Source organism: Scyliorhinus canicula, chromosome 9 (assembly GCF_902713615.1).
Source record: "Scyliorhinus canicula chromosome 9, sScyCan1.1, whole genome shotgun sequence".
Taxonomy (NCBI): domain Eukaryota; kingdom Metazoa; phylum Chordata; class Chondrichthyes; order Carcharhiniformes; family Scyliorhinidae; genus Scyliorhinus; species Scyliorhinus canicula.
The window spans coordinates 184,880,240-184,900,693 of record NC_052154.1 but is presented as its reverse complement, the minus strand read 5'-3'; positions in this window follow the sequence as shown (position 1 = coordinate 184,900,693).

The following is a 20,454-nucleotide window of genomic DNA, read 5'->3' as shown; positions in this document are numbered from 1 at the left end:
GTTTTGAAGACAAGGAGCTCAGCGCTCTGTGTCTTGAAGATAAGGAGCTGAGTGCCCTGTGTTTTGAAGAGAAGGAGTTGAGCTCTCTATGTTTTGAAGACAAGAGCTGAGTGCTCTGTGTTTTGAAGACAAGAAGCTCTGCTCACTATGTTTTAAAGATTGGGAGCTGAGCGCTCTATGTTTTGAAGACAAGAAGTTCAGCTCACTATGTTTTAAAGATTGGGAGCTGAGCGCTCTATGTTTTGACGACAAAGAGCTGAGCTCTCTCTGTTTTGAAGATTAGCAGCTACGCGTCCCATGTTTTGAAGACAAGGAGCTGAGCCCTCTGTGTTTTGAAGACAAGGAGCTGAGCTCGCAGTGTATCGAAGATAAAGAGCTGAGCATCCTGTTTTGAAGATAAGGAGCTGAGCTCACTGTGCTTTGAAGGCAAGGAGCTGAGCTCGCTGTGTTTTGAAGACAAAGAGCTGAGTGCTCTGTGTTTTGAAGACAAGAAGCTCAGCTCACTATGTTTTAAAGATAGGGAGCTGAGCGCTCTATGTTTTGAAGACAATGAGACATTGAGTGTTTTGAAGACATGGAGCTGAGCTCACTGTGTTTTGAAGACAAGGAGCTGAGCTCACTGTGCTTTGAAGGGAAGGAGCGGAGCTCGCCGTGTTTTGAAGACAAGGAGCTCAGCGCTCTGTGTCTTGAAGATAAGGAGCTGAGTGCTCTGTGTATTGAAGAGAAGGAGCTGAGCTCTCTATGTTTTGATGACAAGGAGCTGAGCTCTCTATGTTTTGATGACAAGGAGCTGAGCTCTCTGTGTATTGAAGAGAAGGAGCTGAGCTCGCTGTGTTTTGATGACAAGGAGCTGAGCTCTCTATGTTTTGAAGACAAGGAGCGGAGCGCTCTGTCTTTTGAAGACAAGGCAAGGAGCTGAGCTCGCTATGTTTTAAAGAGAAGGAGCTGAGCGCTCTGTGTTTTGAAGACACGGAGCTGGGCTCGCTGTGTATTGAAGATAAAGAGCTGAGCATTCTGTTTTGAAGATAAGAAGCTGAGCGCTCTGTGTTTAGAATACACGGAGCTGAGCTCTCTATGTTTTGAAGACAAGGGACTGAGCTCACAGTGTTTTGAGGGCAAGGATCTGAGCTCACTGTGTTTAGAAGACAATGAGCTGAGTGCTCTCTGTTTTGCTGACAAGGAGCTCAGCGCTCTATGTTTTGAAGGCAAGGGGCTGAGCTCTCTATGTTTTAAAGATAAGGAGCTGAGCGCTCTGTGTTTTGAAGACACGGAGCTGGGCTCGCTGTGTTTTGAAGATAAAGAGCTGAGCGCTCTGTGTTTTGAAGATAAGGAGCTGAGCGCTCTGTGCTTTGCAGACAAGGAGCTGAGGTCATTGTGTTTTGAAGATAATGTGCTGAGCTCTCTATGTGTTGAAGATAACGAGCTCAGCATCTTATGTTTTGAAGACAAGGAGCTCAATTCACTATGTTTTGAAGACAAGGTGATGAGCTCTCTGTCTTTTGAAGACAAGGAGCTGAGCTCTCTGTGTTTTGAAGACAAGGAGCGGAGCGCTCTGTCTTTTGAAGACAAGGAGCTGAGCGCTCTGTGTCTTGAAGATAAGGAGCTGAGTGCTCTGTGTTTTGAAGAGAAGGAGCTGAGCTCTCTATGTTTTGAAGGCAAGAGCTGAGTGCTCTGTGTTTTGAAGATAAGGAGTTGAGCACTCTGCCTTTTGAAGACAAGAGGCTGAGCTCTCTGTGTTTTGAAGACAAGGAGCTGATCTCGCTGTGTTTTGAAGAGAAGTAGCTCAGCTCACTGTGTTTTGAGACAAGGAGCTGAGCGCTCTGTTTTGAAGACAACGAGCTGAGCTCGCTATGTTTTGAAGGCAACGATCTGAGGTCTCTATGTTTTTAACATAAGGATCTGAGCGTCCTATGTTTTGAAGACATTGAACTGAGCTCACTGAGTTTTGAAGACAAGGAGCTGTGCGCTTTGTGTTTTGAAGACAAGGAGCTGAGCTGGCTGTGTTTTGGGGACAAGGACCTGAGCTCACGGTGCTTTGAAGGCAAGGAGCTGTGCTCGCTGTGTTTTGAAGACAAGGAGCTTAGCACTCTATGTTTTGAAAACAAGGAGCGGAGCACTCTGTCTTTTGAAGACAAGTAGCTGAGCTCTCTATGTTTTGAAGGCAAGGGGCTGAGCTCTCCATTTTTTGAAGATAAGGAGCTGAGCGTCCTTTGTTTTGATGTCAAGGAGTTGAGCTCACTGAGTTTTGAAGACATGGAGCTGAGCGCTCTGTGTTTTGAAGACACGGAGCTGGGCTCGCTGTGTTTCGAAGATAAAGAGCTGAGCGTCTGTGCTTTGAAGACACGGAGCTGGGCTCGCTGTGTTTCGAAGATAAAGAGCTGAGCGTCTGTGCTTTGAAGACATGAAGCTGAGCGCTCTGTTTCGAATACACGGAACTGAATTCTCTATGTTTTAAAGACAAGGGGCTGAGCTCACAGTTTTTGAAGACAAGGGGCTGAGCTCACATTATTTTGAAGACAAGTAGCTGAGCTCTCTACGTTTTGAAGACAAGGAGCTCAGCGCTCTGTGTCTTGAAGATAAGGAGCTGAGTGCCCTGTGTTTTGAAGAGAAGGAGTTGAGCTCTCTATGTTTTGAAGACAAGAGCTGAGTGCTCTGTGTTTTGAAGACAAGAAGCTCTGCTCACTATGTTTTAAAGATTGGGAGCTGAGCGCTCTATGTTTTGAAGACAAGAAGTTCAGCTCACTATGTTTTAAAGATTGGGAGCTGAGCGCTCTATGTTTTGACGACAAAGAGCTGAGCTCTCTCTGTTTTGAAGATTAGCAGCTACGCGTCCCATGTTTTGAAGACAAGGAGCTGAGCCCTCTGTGTTTTGAAGACAAGGAGCTGAGCTCGCAGTGTATCGAAGATAAAGAGCTGAGCATTCTGTTTTGAAGATAAGGAGCTGAGCTCACTGTGCTTTGAAGGCAAGGAGCTGAGCTCGCTGTGTTTTGAAGACAAAGAGCTGAGTGCTCTGTGTTTTGAAGACAAGAAGCTCAGCTCACTATGTTTTAAAGATAGGGAGCTGAGCGCTCTATGTTTTGAAGACAATGAGACATTGAGTGTTTTGAAGACATGGAGCTGAGCTCACTGTGTTTTGAAGACAAGGAGCTGAGCTCACTGTGCTTTGAAGGGAAGGAGCGGAGCTCGCCGTGTTTTGAAGACAAGGAGCTCAGCGCTCTGTGTCTTGAAGATAAGGAGCTGAGTGCTCTGTGTATTGAAGAGAAGGAGCTGAGCTCTCTATGTTTTGATGACAAGGAGCTGAGCTCTCTATGTTTTGAAGACAAGGAGCTGAGCGCTCTGTGTATTGAAGAGAAGGAGCTGAGCTCTCTATGTTTTGATGACAAGGAGCTGAGCTCTCTATGTTTTGAAGACAAGGAGCGGAGCGCTCTGTCTTTTGAAGACAAGGCAAGGAGCTGAGCTCGCTATGTTTTAAAGAGAAGGAGCTGAGCGCTCTGTGTTTTGAAGACACGGAGCTGGGCTCGCTGTGTATCGAAGATAAAGAGCTGAGCATTCTGTTTTGAAGATAAGAAGCTGAGCGCTCTGTGTTTAGAATACACGGAGCTGAGCTCTCTATGTTTTGAAGACAAGGGACTGAGCTCACAGTGTTTTGAGGGCAAGGATCTGAGCTCACTGTGTTTAGAAGACAATGAGCTGAGTGCTCTCTGTTTTGATGACAAGGAGCTCAGCGCTCTATGTTTTGAAGATAAGGAGCTGAGCGCTCTGTGTTTTGAAGACACGGAGCTGGGCTCGCTGTGTTTCGAAGATAAAGAGCTGAGCGCTCTGTGTTTTGAAGATAAGGAGCTGAGCGCTCTGTGCTTTGCAGACAAGGAGCTGAGGTCATTGTGTTTTGAAGATAATGTGCTGAGCTCTCTATGTGTTGAAGATAACGAGCTCAGCATCTTATGTTTTGAAGACAAGGAGCTCAATTCACTATGTTTTGAAGACAAGGAGCTGAGCTCTCTGTCTTTTGAAGACAAGTAGCTGAGCTCTCTATGTTTTGAAGACAAGGAGCTCAGCGCTCTGTGTCTTGAAGATAAGGACCTGAGTGCCCTGTGTTTTGAAGAGAAGGAGTTGAGCTCTCTATGTTTTGAAGGCAAGGAGCTGAGCTCGCTGTGTTTTGAAGGCAAGAGCTGAGTGCTCTGTGTTTTGAAGACAAGAAACTCAGCTCACTATGTTTTAAAGATTGGGAGCTGAGCGCTCTATGTTTTGACGATAAAGAGCTGAGCTCTCTCTGTTTTGAAGATTAGCAGCTGCCCGTCCCATGTTTTGAAGACAAGGAGCTGAGCCCTCTCTGTTTTGAAGACAAGGAGCTGAGCTCGCTGTGTTTTGAAGACAAAGAGCTGAGTGCTCTGTGTTTTGAAGACAAGAAGCTCAGCTCACTATGTTTTAAAGATAGGGAGCTGAGCGCTCTATGTTTTGAAGACAATGAGACATTGAGTGTTTTGAAGACATGGAGCTGAGCTCGCTGTGTTTTGAAGACAAGGAGCTGAGCTCACTGTGCTTTGAAGGGAAGGAGCTGAGCTCGCCGTGTTTTGAAGACAAGGAGCTCAGCGCTCTGTGTCTTGAAGATAAGGAGCTGAGTGCTCTGTGTATTGAAGAGAAGGAGCTGAGCTCTCTATGTTTTGATGACAAGGAGCTGAGCTCTCTATGTTTTGAAGACAAGGAGCGGAGCGCTCTGTCTTTTGAAGACAAGGCAAGGAGCTGAGCTCGCTATGTTTTAAAGATAAGAAGCTGAGTGCTCTCTGTTTTGATGACAAGGAGCTGAGCGCTCTGTGTTTTGAAGACACGGAGCTGGGCTCGCAGTGTATCGAAGATAAAGAGCTGAGCATTCTGTTTTGAAGATAAGGAGCTGAGCGCTCTGTGTTTTGAAGACAAGGAGCTCAGCTCACTATGTTTTAAAGGTAGTGAGCTGAGCGCTCTATGTTTTGTAGATAAAGAGCTGAGCTGTCTATGTTTTGAAGACAAAGAGCTGAGTGCTCTGTGTTTGAAGACAAGATGCTCAGCTCACTATGTTTTAAAGATAGGGAGCTGTGCGCTCTATGTTTTGAAGATAAAGAGCTGAGCTCTCTATGTTTTGAAGATAAGCAGCTGCGCGTCCCATGTTTTGAAGACATGGAGCTGAGCTCGCTGTGTTTTGAAGATAACAAGCTGAGTGCTCTGTGTTTTGAAGACAAGGAGCTGAACGCTCTGTGTTTTGAAGATAAGGAGCTGAGCTCTCTATGTTTTAAACCAAGGATCTGAGCTCTCTACGTTTTGAAGGTAAGGAGCTAAGATCTCTTTGTTTTGAAGACAAGATACTGAGATCTCTGTGATTTGAAGATAAGGAGCTGAGCTCGCTGTGTTTTCAAGACATGCAGCTGAATGCTCTGTTTTTGAAGATAAGGAGCTGAGCACTCTGTGTTTTGAAGATAAGAAGCTGAGCGCTCTGTGTTTCGAATACACGGAGCTGAATTCTCTATGTTTTGAATACAAGGGGCCGAGCTCACAGTATTTTGAAGACAAGGATCTGAGCTCACTGTGTTTGGAAGACAATGAGCTGAGTGCTCTCTGTTTTGTTGACAAGGAGCTCAGCGCTCTATGTTTTGAAGACAAGGAGCGGAGCGTTCTGTCTTTTGAAGACAAGTAGCTGAGCTCTCTATGTTTTGAAGACAAGGAGCTCATCACTCTGTGTCTTGAAAATAAGGAGCTGAGTGCCCTGTGTTTTGAAGACAAGAAGCTCAGCTCACTATGTTTTAACGATAGGGAGCTGAGCGCTCTATTTTTTGACGATAAAGAGCTGAGCACTCTCTGTTTTGAAGATTAGCAGCTGCCCGTCCCATGTTTTGAAGACAAGGAGCTGTGCCCTCTGTGTTTTGAAGAGAAGGAGCTGAGCTTGCTGTGTTTTGAAGACAAGGAGCTGAGCTCACTGTGGTTTGAAGACAAGGAGCTGAGCTCGCTGTGTTTTTAAGACATGGAGTTCAGCGCTCTGTGTCTTGGAGATAAGGAGCTGAGTGCTCTGTGTTTTGAAGAGAAGGAGCTGAGCTCTCTATGTATTGAAGACAACGAGCTGAGTGCTCTGTGTTTTGAAGACAAGAAGCTCAGCTCACTATGTTTTAAAGATAGGGAGATGAGCGCTCTATGTTTTGAAGATAAAGAGCTGAGCTCTCTATGTTTTGAAGAGGAGCAGCTGCACGTCCCATGTTTTGAAGACAAGGAGCTGAGCCCTCTGTGTTTTGATGACAAGGAGCTTAACTCTCTATGTTTTGAAGACAAGGAGTTGTGCTCGCTGTGTTTTGAAGACAAGGAGCTCAGCTTACTATGTTTTAAAGATAGGGAGCTGAGCGCTCTATGTTTTGGAGGTTAAGAGCTGAGCTCTCTATGCTTTGAAGATAAGCAGCTGTGCATCCCATGTTTTGAAGACAAGGAGCTGAGCTCGCTGTGTTTTGAAGATAACAAGCTGAGCGCTCTGTGTTTTGAAGACAAGGAGCTGAGCACTCTGTGTTTTGAAGACAAGGAGCTGAACTTGCTGTGTTTTGAAGACAAGGAGATGAGCTCACTGCCCAACAGCAGATCTCTCTCTATTTTGAAGACAAGGAGCTGGGCTCTCAATGTTTTAAAGCAAGCAGCTAAGATGTCCATGTTTTAAAGACAAGGAGCTGAACTCACTGTGTTTTGATGGCAAGGAGCTGAGCTTTCTGTGTCTTGAAGACAAGGAGCTGAGAGCTCTGTGTTTTGAAGAAAATGAGCTGAGCTCACTGTGTTTTGAAGTCAAGGAGCTGAGCGCTCTGTGTTTTGAAGGCAAGGAGCTGAGCGCTCACTGTTTTGAAGATAAGGAGTTGAGCGCTCTGCCTTTTGAAGACAAGGATCTGAGCTCTCTGTGTTTTGAAGACAAGGAACTGAACTCACTGCCTTTTGAAGATAAGGAGCTGAGCTCTTTGTTTAGAAGGCAAGATGCTGAACTCTCTGTGATTTGAAGACAAGGAGCTGAGGTCATTGTGTTTTAAAGATAAGGTGCTGAGCTCTCTATGTTTTGAAGATAAGGAGCACAGTATCTTATGTTTTGAAGACAATGGGGCTCAGCTCGCTGTGTTTTAAAGACAAGTAGCTGAGCTCGCTGTGTTTTGACGATAACGAGATGAGCTTCTCTGTGTTTTGAAGACAAGGAGCTGAGCACGCTGTGTTTTGAAGACATGGAGCTGCGTTCACTGTTTTTTGTAGACGAGGAGCTGAGCTCGCAGTGATTTGAAGGCAAGGAGCTGAGCTCTCTGTGTTTTGAAGATGAGGAGCAGAGCGCGCAGTGGTTTTAAGACAAGGAGCTGAGCGCTCTGTGTTTTGAAGACAAAGAGCCGAGTGCTCTGCGTTTTGAAGACAAGAATCTCATCTCACTGTGTTTTAAAGATAAGGAGCTGCGCACTCTATGTTTTGAAGATAAAGAGCTGAGCTCTCTATGTTTTGAAGACAAGGGGCTGAGCTCGCTACGTTTTCAAGACAAGGAGCTGAGCGCTCTGTGTTTTGAAGACAAGGACCTGAGTTGTCTGTGTTTTGAAGATAAGGAGCTGAGCTCATTGTATTTTGAAGAAAAAGAGCTGAGCTCTCTATGTTTCAAAGCAAGCAGCTAAGATGTCCATGTTTTGAAGACAAGGAGCTGAACTCACTGTGTTTTGAATAAAAGGAGCTGAGCTTTCTGTGTCTTGAAGACAAGGAGCTGAGTTCTCTCTGATTTGAAGACAAGGAGCTGAGAGCTCTGTGTTTTGAAGATAAGGAGCTGAGCGCTCTGTGTTGTGAAGACAAGGAGCTGAGCGCTCTGTGTCTTGAAGACCAACAGCAGATCTCTCTCTGTTTTGAAGACAAGGAGTGGGCTCTCAATGTTTTAATGCAAGCAGCTAAGATGTCCATGTTTTGAAGACAAGGAGCTGAACTCACTGTGTTTTGATGGCAAGGAGCTGAGCTTTCTGTGTCTTGAAGACAAGGAGCTGATAGCTCTGTGTTTTGAAGAAAATGAGCTGAGCTCACTGTGTTTTGAAGTCAAGGAGCTGAGCTCACTGTGTTTTGAAGTCAAGGAGCTGAGCGCTCTGTGTTTTGAAGGCAAGGAGCTGAGCGCTCACTGTTTTGAAGATAAGGAGTTGAGCGCTCTGCCTTTTGAAGACAAGGATCTGAGCTCTCTGTGTTTTGAAGACAAGGAGCTGATCTCGCTGTGTTTTGAAGACAAGGAACTGAACTCACTGCCTTTTGAAGATAAGGAGCTGAGCTCTTTGTTTAGAAGGCAAGAGGCTGAACTCTCTGTGATTTGAAGACAAGGAGCTGAGGTCATTGTGTTTGAAAGATAAGGTGCTGAGCTCTGTGTTTTGAAGATGAGGAGCAGAGCGCGCAGTGGTTTTAAGACAAGGAGCTGAGCGCTCTGTGTTTTGAAGACAAAGAGCTGAGTGCTCTGTGTTTTGAAGACATGAATCTCATCTCACTGTGTTTTAAAGATAGGTAGCTGCGCACTCCATGTTTTGAAGATAAGCAGCTGCGTGTCCCATGTTTTGAAGACAAGGAGCTGAGCTCACTGTGTTTTGAAAATAACAAGCTGAGCGCTCTGTGTTTTGAAGACAAGGAGCTGAGCAGTCTGTGTTTTGAAGATAATGAGCTGAGCATTCAGTGTTTTGAAGACAAGGGGCTGATTTCGCTGCATTTTCAAGACAAGGAGCTTAGGGCTCTGTGTCTTTAAGACCAGGAGCAGATCTCTCTCTGTTTTGAAGACATGGAGATGAGCACTCTGTCTTTTGCAGATAAGGAGCTGAGCATTCAGCGTTTTGAAGACAAGGAGCTGAGCTCTCTGTTTTGAAGACAAGGAGCTGAGCGCTTTGTGTTTTGAAGACAAGAAGCTGAGCTCTCCATGTTTTGAAGTCACGGAGCCGAGCTCTCACTGTTTTGAAGACAATGAGCTGAGCGCTCTGTGTTTTGAAGACAAGGACCTGTGTTTTGAAGATAAGGAGCTGAGCTCGCTGTGTTTTGAATAAAAGGAGCTGAGCTTTCTGTGTCTTGAAGACAAGGAGCTGAGTTGTCTCTGTTTTGAAGACAAGGAGCTGAGAGCTCTGTGTTTTGAAGACAAGGAGCTGAGCTCGCTGTGTTTTGAAGACAAAGGGCTGAGCGCTCTGTGTTTTGAAGAGAAGGAGCTCAGCTCACTGTGTTTTGAGATAAGGAGCTGAGCTCTCCTTCTGTTAAAGACAAGATGCTGAGCTCTCAGTGTTTTGAAGAGAAGGAGCTGAGCTCGCTGTGTTTTGAAGATAAGGAGCTGAGCATCCTATGTTTTGAAGACAAGGAGCTGAGCTCGCTGTGATTTGAAGATAATGACTCAGCGCTCTGTGCTTTTAAGACAAGGAGCTGAGCGCTCTGTGTTTTGAAGATAAGGACCTGAGCTCATTGTATTTTGAAGAAAAAGAGCTGAGCGCTCTATGTTTTGAAGACAAGGAGCTCAGCTCACTATGTTTTGAAGGCAACGAGCTGAGGTCTCTATGTTTTGAACATAAGGATCTGAGCATCCTATGTTTTGAAGACAAGGAGCTGAGTTCACTGAGTTTTGAAGGCAAGGAGGTGTGCGCTCTGTGTTTTGAAGACAAAGAGCTTAGCTCTCTGTGTTTTGAAGACTAGGAGCTGAGCTCTCTATGTTTTGATGACAAAGACCTGATCTCTCTGTGTTTTGAAGACAAAGAGCTGAGTGCTCTGTGTTTTGAAGACAAGAAGCTCAGCTCACTGTGTTTTAAAGATAGGGAGCTGAGCGCTCTATGTTTGCAAGATAAAGAGCTAAACTCTCTATGTTTTGAAGACAAGGGGCTGAGCTCGCTGCTTTTTCAAGACAAGGTGCTGAGCGCTCTGTGTCTTGAAGACCAGGAGCAGATCTCTCTCTGTTTTGAAGATAAGGAGCTCTGCTCTCTCTGTTCTGAAGACAAGGTGCTGAGCGCGTTGTGTTTTGAAGACAAGAACCTGAGCTCTCCATGTTTTGAAGTCAAGGAGCTGAGCTCTCTCTATTTTGAAGACAAAGAACTGAAAGCTCTGTGTTTTGAAGACAAGTACCTGAGCTGTCTGTGTTTTGAAGATAAGGAGCTGAGCTCATTGTATTTTGAATAAAATGAGCTGTGCTCTCTATGTTTTAAAGTAAGGAGTTAAGCTCTCCATGTTTTGAAGACAAGGAGCTGAGATCGCTGTGTTTTGAATAAATGGAGCTGTGCTTTCTGTGTCTTCAAGACAAGGAGCTGAGTTCTCTCTGTTTTGAAGACAAGGAGCTGAGCTCACAGTGTTTTGAAGACAAGGAGCTGTGCACACTGTGTTTTGGAGACAAGGAGCTGAGCTCGCTGTGTTTTGAAGACAAGGAGCTCAGCTCACTGTGTTTTGAAGACAAGGAGCTGAGCTCGCTGTGTTTTGAAGACAAAGAGCTGAGTGCTCTGTGTTTTGAAGACATGATGCTCAGCTCACTGTGTTTTAAAGATAGCGAGCTGAGTGCTCTATGTTTTGAAGATAAAGAGCTGAGCTCTCTATGTTTTGAAGATAAACAGCTGCGCGTCCCATGTTTTGAATACAAGGAGCTGAGCTCGCTGTGTTTTGAAGATGACAAGCAGAGCACTCTGTGTTTTGATGACAAGGAGCTGAGAGCTGTGTGTTTTGAAGACACGGAGCTGAGCACTCTGTTTTGCAGATAAGGAACTGAGCATTCAGTGTTTTGAAGACAGGGAGCTGAGCTTGCTGCGTTTTCAAGACAAGGAGCTGAGCGCTCTCTGTCTTGAAGACCAGGAGCAGATCTCTCTGTGTTTTGAAGACAAGGAGCTAAGCTCTCTCTGTTTTGAAGACAAGGAGCTGTGCGATCTGTGTTTTGAAGACAAAGAGCTGAGCTCTCTGTGTTTTGAAGACAAGGAGCTGACCTCTCTATGTTTTGATGACAAAGAGTTGAGTGCTCTGTGTTTTGAAGATACGAAGCTCAGCTCACTATGTTTCAATGATAGGGAGCTGAGCGCTCTATGTTTTGAAGATTAAGAGCTGAGCTCTCTATGTTTTGAAGACAAGGGGCTGAGCTCGCTACATTTTCAAGACAAGGAGCTGAGCGCTCTGTGTTTTGAAGACAAGGACCTGAGTTTTCTGTGTTTTGAAGATAAGGAACTGAGCTCATTGTATTTTGAAGAAAAAGAGCTGAGCTCTCTATGTTTCAAAGCAAGCAGCTAAGCTGTCCATGTTTTGAAGACAAGGGGCTGAACACACTGTGTTTTGAATAAAAGGAGCTGAGCTTTCTGTGACTTGAAGACAAGGAGCTGAGTTCTCTCTGTTTTGAAGACAAGGAGCTGAGAGCTCTGTGTTTTGAAGAAAAAGAGCTGATCTCACTGTGTTTTGAAGTCAAGGAGCTGAGCGCTCACTGTTTTGAAGATAAGGAGCTGAGCGCTCTGTGTTGTGAAGACAAGGAGCTGAGCTCTCTGTGTCTTGAAGACCAGGAGCAGCCCTTTCTCTGTTTTGAAGACAAGGAGCTCTGCTCTCTCTGTTTTGAAGACAAGGAGCTGAGAGCTCTGTGTTTTGATGAAAAAGAGCTGATCTCACTGTGTTTTGAAGTCAAGGAGCTGAGCGCTCACTGTTTTGAAGATAAGGAGTTGAGCTCTCTGCCTTTTGAAGACAAGAGACTGAGCTCTCTGTGTTTTGAAGACAAGGAGCTGAGCGCTCTATGTTTTGAAGACAAGGAGCTGAGCTCGCTGTGTCTTGAAGATAATGAGCTCAGCGCTCTGTGTTTTGAGGACAAGGAGCTGAGCGCTCTGTGTTTTGAAGACAAGGAGCTGAGCTCTCTGTTTTGAAGACAAGGAGCTCAGCTCTCTATGTTTTGAAGGCAACGAGCTGAGGTCTCTATATTTTTAGCATAAGGATCTGAGCGTCCTATGTTTTGAAGACATTGAACTGAGCTCACTGAGTTTTGAAGACAAGGAGCTGTGCGCTCTGTGTTTTGAAGACAAGGAGCTGAGCTGGCTGTGTTTTGGGGACAAGGACCTGAGCTCACGGTGCTTTGAAGGCAAGGAGCTGTGCTCGCTGTGTTTTGAAGACAAGGAGCTTAGCGCTCTATGTTTTGAAAACAAGGAGCGGAGCGCTCTGTCTTTTGAAGACAAGTAGCTGAGCTCTCTATGTTTTGAAGGCAAGGAGCTGAGCTCTCCATTTTTTGAAGATAAGGAGCTGAGCGTCCTTTGTTTTGATGTCAAGGAGTTGAGCTCACTGAGTTTTGAAGACATGGAGCTGAGCGCTCTGTGTTTTGAAGACACGGAGCTGGGCTCGCTGTGTTTCGAAGATAAAGAGCTGAGCGCTCTGTGCTTTGACGATAAGGAGCTGAGCGCCCTGTGTTTTGAAGATATGGAGCTGAGAGCTCTGTGTATTGAAGACAAGGGGCTGAGCGCTCTGTGTTTTGAAGACAAGGGGCTGAGCGCTCTGTGTTTTGAAGACAAGGAGCTGAGCTCTCTATGTTTTGAAGACAAGGAGCTGAGCGCTCTGTGATTTGAGGACAATGAGCTCAGCTCACTGTGTTTTGAAGATAACGTGCTGAGTGTGCTATATTTTGAAGATAAGGAGCTGAGCGTCCTATGTTTTGAAGAGAAGCGGCTGAGCTCGCTGTGACTTGAAGATAATGAACTCAGGGCTCTGTGTTTTGAAGACAAGGAGCTGTGTGCTCTGTGTCTTGAAGACAAGGATCTGAGCTCTCATGGTTTTGAAGACAAGGAGCTGACCTCTGTGTTTTGAAGACATGGAGCTGAGCGCTCTATGTTTTGAAGACAAGGAGCTGGGCTCGCTGTGTTTCGAAGATAAAGAGCTGAGCGCTCTGTGTTTTGAAGACAAGGAGCTGAGCTCGCTGTGTTTTGAAGATAAGGAGTTGGGCGCTCTGTGTTTTGTAGGCAAGGAGCTGATCTCGCTGTGTTTTGAAGACAAGGGGCTGAGTTCACTGTGCTTTGAAGGCAAGGAGCTGAGCTCGCTGCGTTTTCAATACAACCAGCTGAGCGCTCTGTGTCTTGAAGACCAGGAGAAGATCTCTCTCTGTTTTGAAGACAAGGAGTTGAGCTCTCTCTGTTTTGAAGACAATGCGCTGAGCACTCTGTGTTCTAAAGACAAGTACCTGAGTTGTCTGTGTTTTGAAGATAAGGAGCTGAGCTCATTGTAATTTGAAGAAAAAGAGCTAAGCTCTCTATGTTTTAAAGCAAGGAGCTAAGCTCTCCATGTTTTGAAGACAAGCAGCTGAGATCGCTGTGTTTTGAATAAAAGGAGCTGAGCTTTCTGTGTCTTGAAGACAATGACCTGAGCTCTCTGTGGTTTGAACATAAGGAGCTGAGCGCTCTGTGTTTTGAAGAAAAGGAGCTGAGCTCTCTGTGTTTTGAAGACAAGGAGCTGAAGGCTCTGTCTTTTGAAGATATGGAGCTGAGCGTCTGTGAGTCGAAGATAAGGAGCTGAGCGCTCTATGTTTTGAAGATGAGGAGCTGAGCTTACTGCGTTTTGAAGACAAGGAGCTGAGCTCTCTGTGTTTTGAAGACAAGGAGCTGAGCTCTCTATGTTTGAAGACAAGGAGCTGAGCGCTCTGTCATTTGAAGACAATGACCTCAGCTCACTCTGTTTTGAAGATAAGGGGCTGAACGCTCTATGTTTTGAAGATAAGGAGCTTAGCGCTCTGTGTTTTGAAGATAAGGAGTTGGGCGCTCTGTCTTTTGTAGGCAAGGAGCTGATCTCGCGGTGTTTTGAAGACAAGGGGCTGAGTTCACTGTGCTTTGAAGGCAAGGAGCTGAGCTCGCTGCGTTTTCAATACAACCAGCTGAGCGCTCTGTGTCTTGAAGACCAGGAGCAGATCTTTCTCCGTTTTGAAGACAAGGAGGTGAGCACTCTGTGTTCTAAAGACAACTACCTGAGTTGTCTGTGTTTTGAAGATAAGGAGCTGAGCTCATTGTAATTTGAAGAAAAAGAGCTGAAGGCTCTGTGTTTTGAAGATATGGAGCTGAGCGTCTGTGAGTCGAAGATAAGGAGCTGAGCGTTCTATGTTTTGAAGATGAGGAGCTGAGCTCACTGCGTTTTGAAGACAAGGAGCTGAGCTCTCTGTGTTTTGAAAACAAGGGGCTGAACTCTCTATGTTTTGAAGATAAGTGGCTGAGCGCTCTATGTTTTGAAGACAAGGAGCTGAGCTCTCTGTGTTTTGAAAACAAGGGGCTGAACTCTCTATGTTTTGAAGATAAGTGGCTGAGCGCTCTATGTTTTGAAGACAAGGAGCGGAGAGCTCTGTCTTTTGAAGACAAGTAGCGAGCTCTCTATATTTTGAAGGCAAGGAGCTGAGCTCTCTATGCTTTGAAGATAAGTGGCTAAGCGCTCTGTGTTTTGAAGAAAAGGATCTGAGCTCGCATTGTTTTGAAGACCTGCAGCTGAGCTCACTGTGTATTGAAGACAAGGAGCTGTGCTTTGCTGTGTTTTCGATGGTAACGAGTTGAGCGCTCTGTGTTTTGAGGACAAGGAGCTAAGCGCTCTGTGTTTTGAAGACAAGAGCTGAGCGTTCTGTGTTTTGAAGACAAGGACCTGAGATCTCTGTGTTTTGAAGACAAGAAGCTGAGCGATCTATGTTTTGAAGACAAGGACCTGAGATCTCTGTGATTTGAAGACAAGGAGGTCAGCGCTCTATGTTTTGAAAGAAATGAGCTGAGCTCTCTATGTTTTAAAGCAAGGAGCTGAGCTCTCTCTCTTTTGAAGATAAGGAGCTCGCCTCGCTGTGTATTGAAGACAAGGAGCTGAGCACTCTGTGTTGTGAAGACAAGGAGCCGAGCACTCTCTGTTTTGCAGATAAGGAGCTGAGCTTTCTGTGTTTTGAAGAGAAGGAGCTGAGCTCTCTGTGTTTTGAAGACAGGGAGCCGAGTTCTCTGTGTTTTGAAGACAAGTAGCTGAGCTCACTGTGTTTTGAAGATAAGGAGCTGAGCGTCCTATATTTTGAAAACAAGGAGCTGAGTTCGCTGTGTTTTGAAGACAAGAGCTGAGCGCTCTGTGTTTTGAAGACAAGGACCTGAGATCTCTGTGTTCTGAAGACAAGAAGCTGAGCGCTCTATGTTTTGAAGACAAAGAGCTGAGCTCTCTATGTTTTAAAGCAAAGAGCTGAGCTCTCTATCTTTTGAAGTTAAGGCGCTTGCCTCGCTGTGTTTTGAAGACAAGGAGGTGAGCACTCTGTGTTGTCAAGACAAGGAGCCGAGCGCTCTGTGCTTTGGAGACAAGGAGCTGAGCTTTCTGTGTTTTGAAGACAAGGAGCTGAGTTCACTGTGTTTTGAAGTCAAGTACCTGAGCTCACTGTGTTTTGAAGATAAGGAGCTGTGCATCCTATATTTTAAAGACAGGGAGCTGAGTTCACTGTGTTTTGAAGAGAAGGAGCTGAACTCGCTGTATTTCAAAGACAAGGAGCTGAGCTGTCTGTGTCTTGAAGACAAGGAGCTGAGCGCTCTGTGTTTTGAAGATATGGAGCTGAGCGTCTGTGAGTCGAAGATAAGGAGCTGAGCGCTCTATGTTTTGAAGACAAGGAGCTGAACTCGCTGTGTTTCGAAGACAAGGAGCTGAGCTCTCTGTGTTTTGAAGACAATGAGCTCACTCTATATGTTTTGTAGACAAGGAGCAGATCACACTGTGTGTTGAAGACAAGGAGCTGAGCTCTCTGTGTTTTGAAGACATGGGCCTGTGCTCTCTGTGTTTTGATGACACGGAGCTGAGCGCTCTATGTTTTGAAGACCAGGATCTGCGCGCTCTATGTTTTGAAGACAAGGAGCTGAGCTGTCTGTGTCTTGAAGACAAGGAGCTGAGCGCTCTGTGTTTAATGATATCGATCTGAGCGTCCTCTGTTTTGAAGACAAGGACCTGAGCTCTCTATGTTTTGAAGATATGGAGCTGAGCGTCCTGTGTTTTGAAGACAAGGAGCTGAACTCGCTGAGTTTTGAAGATATGGAACTGAGCGTCTGTGAGTCGAAGATCAGGAGCTGAGCGCTCTATGTTTTGAAGATGAGGAGCTGAACTCTCTTTGGTTTGCAGACAATGGACTGAGCGCTCTGTGTTTCGAATATAACAAGCTGAGCGCTCTATGTTTTGAAGGCATGGAGCGGAGCTCACTGTGTTTTGAACAAAAGGAGCTGAGCGCTCTGTGTTGTGAAGATAAGGAGCTGAGAGCTCATTGTTTTGTAGACAAGGAGCTGAATTCTCTGTGTTTTGTAGATAAGGACATGAACTCGCTGTGTTTTGAAGACAAGGAGCTGAACTCACTGTGCTTTGAAGACAGGGAGTTGAGCGCTCTGTGTTTTGAAGATAAGGAGCTGAGCGCTCTATATTTTGAAGACGAGGAGCTCAGCGCTCTGTGTTTTGAAGATAAGGGGCTGAGCTCGCAGTGTTTTGAAGACAAGGGCCGTAGCTCGCAGTATTTTGAAGAAAAGGAGCTGAGCGCTCTGTGTTTTGAAGTCATGGAGCTGAGCTCTCTCTGTTTTGAAGTCAAGGAGCTGAGCTCTCTCTGTTTTGAAAACAAGGAGGTCAACGCTCTATGTTTTGAAGACAAAGAGCTGAGCTCTCTATGTTTTAAAGCAAGGAGCTGAGCTCTCTATATTTTGAAGATAAGGAGCTCGCCTCTCTGTGTTTTGAAGACAAGGAGCTGAGCACTCTGTTATGTGAAGACAAGGAGCCGATTACTCTGTGTTTTGAAGAGAAGGAGCTGAGCTCTCTGTGTTTTGAAGACAGGGAGCTGAATTCTCTGTGTTTTAAAGACAAGTAGCTGAGCTCACTGTGTTTTTAAGATAAGGAGCTGAGCATTCTATATTTTGAAAACAAGGAGCTGAGCTCGCTGTGTTTTGAAGACAAGGAGCTGAGCGCTCTGTCTTTTGAAGACAAGGTGCTGAACTCGCTGTGATTCGAAGACAAGGAGCTGAGCTCTATATGTTTTGTAGACAAGGAGCAGATCACGCTGTGTTTCGAATATAAAGAACTGAGTGCTCTGTGTTTTGAAGAAAATGAGCTGATCTCGCTGAGTTTTGAAGAGAAGCAGCTGTGCTCTCTGCGTTTTGTAGACAAGGAGCTGATCCCACTGCGTTTTGAAGACAAAGACCTGAGCTCTCTATGTTTTAAAGCAAGGAGCTGAGCTCTCTATGTTTTGAAGAACAGCAGCTGAGCGTTCTCTGTTTTGAAGTCAAGGAGCTGACCTTGCTGTGTTTTGAAGACAAGGAGCTGAGCTCTCTGTGTTGTGAAGACAAGGAGCTGGGCACTCTATGTTTGGTAGATATCGAGCTGAGCATCCTATGTTTTGAAGACAAGGAGCTAAGCGCTCTATATTTTGAAGACAAAGAGCTGAGCTCTATGTCTTAAAGCAAGGAGCTGAGCTCTCTATATTTTAAAGACAAGGAGCTGAGCTCGCTGTGTTTTGAAGACAAGGAGCTGAGCTCGCTGTGTTTTGAAGATAAGGAGCTGAGTGCTCTATGGTTTGCAGACAATGGACTGAGCGCTCTGTGTTTCAAACATAACAAGCTGAGCGCTCTGTGTTTTGAAGGCAAGGATCGGAGCTCACTGTGTTTTGAAGACAGGGAGCTGAGCGCTCTGTGTTTTGAAGATAAGGAGCTGAACGCGCTGTGTTTTGAAGATATGGAGCTGAGCGTCTGTGAGTCGAAGATAACGAGCTGAGCGCTCTGTGTTTTGAAGGCAAGGATCGGAGCTCACTGTGTTTTGAAGACAGGGAGCTGAGCGCTCTGTGTTTTGAAGATAAGGAGCTGAGCGCTCTGTTTTGAAGACGAGGAGCTCAGCGCTCTGTGTTTTGACGATAAGGGGCTGAGCTCGCAGTGTTTTGAAGACAAGGGTCGTAGCTTGCAGTATTTTGAAGAAAAGGAGCTGAGCTCTCTCTGTTTTGAAGACAAGGAGCTGAGTTCACAAGGATCTCAGCTCACGGTGTTTTGAAAATGAGGAGCTGAGCGCTCTGTGTTTTCAATACAAGGACCTGAGCTCTCTCTGTTTTGAAGGCAAGGAGCTGAGCTCGCTGTGTTTTGAAGACAAGGAGCTGTGCGCTCTGTGTTTTGAAGACAAGGAGCTGAGCTCGCTGTGTTTTGAAGACAAGGAGCTGTGCGCTCTGTGTTTTTAAGATAAGGAGCTGAGCTCTCTGTGTTTTGAAGACAAGGAGCTGAGCGCTCTGTGTTTTTAAGATAAGGAGCTGAGCGCTCTGTGTTTTGAAGATAAGGAGCTGACCGCTGTCTGTTGTGAAGACAAGGATCTGAGCGCTCTGTTTTGAAGATGAGGAGCTCAGCTCTCTGTGTTTTGAAGAAAAGGGGCTGAGCTCGCAGTGTTTTGAAGACAAGGGCCTGAGCTCACAGTGTATTGAAAATAAGGAGCTGAGCTTGCTGTGTTTTGAAGGCAAGGAACTGAGATCTCTATGTTTTAATAACATTGAGCCGAGAGTCCTATGTTTTGAAAACAAGGAGCTGAGCTCTCTATGTTTCGAAGATAAAGAGCTGAGCACTCTGTGTTTTGAAGACAAGGGGCTGATCCCACTGCGTTTTGAAGACAAGGAGCTTAGCTCACTGTACTTTGAAGGCAAGGAGCGGAGCTCGCTGTGTTTTGAAGACTAGGAGCTGAGCACTCTGTGCTGCAAAGATAAGGAGCTAAGCGCCTTATGTTTTGAAGACAAAGAGCTGAGCTCTATGTCTTAAAGCAAGGAGCTGAGCTCTCTATATTTTGAAGACAAGGAGCTGAGTTCACTGTGTTTTGAAGACAAGGAGCTGAGCTCTCAATGGATGGACGACAAGGAGCTGAGTACTATGTGTTTTGAAGAAATGGAGCTCAGCTCACTGTATTTTGAAGATAAGGAGCTCAGCGCTCTACGTTTTGAAGGCAAGGATCAGAACTCTCTATGTTTTGAAGGCAAGGAGCTGAGATCTCTATATTTTAATGATATCGATCTGAGCGCCCTCTGTTTTGAAGACAAGGACCTGAGCTCTCTATGTTTTGATGATATGGAGCTGAGCATCCTGTGTTTTGAAGACAAGGAGCTGAACTCGCTGAGTTTTGAAGATATGGAGCTGAGCGTCTGTGAGTCGAAGATAAGGAGTTGAGCACTCTATGTTTGCAGACAATGGACTGAGCGCTCTGTGTTTCAAACATTACGAGCTGAGCGCTCTGTGTTTTGAAGCCAAGGATCGGAGCGCTCTATGTTTTGAAGACAAGGAGCTGAACTCACTGTGTTTTGAAGACAGGGAGCTGAGCGCTCTGTGTTTTGAAGATAAGGAGCTGAGCGCTCTGTGTTTTGAAGCCAAGGATCGGAGCGCTCTATGTTTTGAAGACAAGGAGCTGAACTCACTGTGTTTTGAAGACAGGGAGCTGAGCGCTCTGTGTTTTGAAGATAAGGAGCTGAGCGCTCTATGTTTTGAAGATAAGGAGCTGAGCACTCTGTGTTTTGAAGATAAGGAGCTGAGCGCTCTGTTTTGAAGACGAGGAGCTCAGCGCTCTGTGTTTTGAAGATAAGGGGCTGAGCTCGCAGTGTTTTGAAGACAAGGGTCGTAGCTTGCAGTATTTTGAAGAAAAGGAGCTGAGCTCTCTCTGTTTTGAAGACAGGGAGCTGAGTTCACAAGGATCTCAGCTCACGGTGTTTTGAAAATGAGGAGCTATGCGCTCTGTGTTTTGAAGACAAGGACCTGAGCTCGTGTGTTTTGAAGACAAGGAGCTGAGCGCTCTGTGTTTTGAAGACAAGGAGCTGAGCGCTCTGTGTTTTTAAGATAAGGAGCTGAGCGCTCTGCGTGTTGAAGATAAGCAGCTGACTGCTGTCTGTTGTGAAGACAAGGATCTGAGCGCTCTGTTTTGAAGATGAGGAGCTCAGCTCTCTGTGTTTTGAAGAAAAGGATCTGAGATCTCTGTGTTTTGAAGACAAGGAGCTGAGCTCGCTGTGTTTTGAAGACAAGGATCTGAGCTCTCAATGTTTTGAAGAAAAGGAGCTGATCGTCCTCTGTTTTGAAGACAAGGAGCTGAGCGCTGTGTGTTTTGAAGACAAGAGCTGAGCGCTCTGTGTTTTGAAGACAATGATCTGAGCGCTCTGTGTTGTGAAGACAATGATCTGAGCGCTCTGTGTTGTGAAGACAAGGAGCTGAGCGCTCTATAATTTGAAGATATCGAGCTGAGCTCTCTATGTTTTTTAGCAAGGATCTGAGCGCTCTGTGTTTTGAAGACAAGGAGCTCAGGGCTTTATGTTTTGAAGATATGGAGCTGAGCGCTCTGTGTTTTGAAGACAATGATCTGAGCGCTCTGTGTTGTGAAGACAAGGAGCTGAGCGCTCTATAATTTGAAGATATCGAGCTGAGCTCTCTATGTTTTATGGCAAGGATCTGAGTTCTCTGTGTTTTGAAGACAAGGAGCTCAGAGCTCTATGTTTTGAAGATATGGAGCTGAGTTCTCTGTGTTTTCAAGACAAGGAGCTGAGTTCAC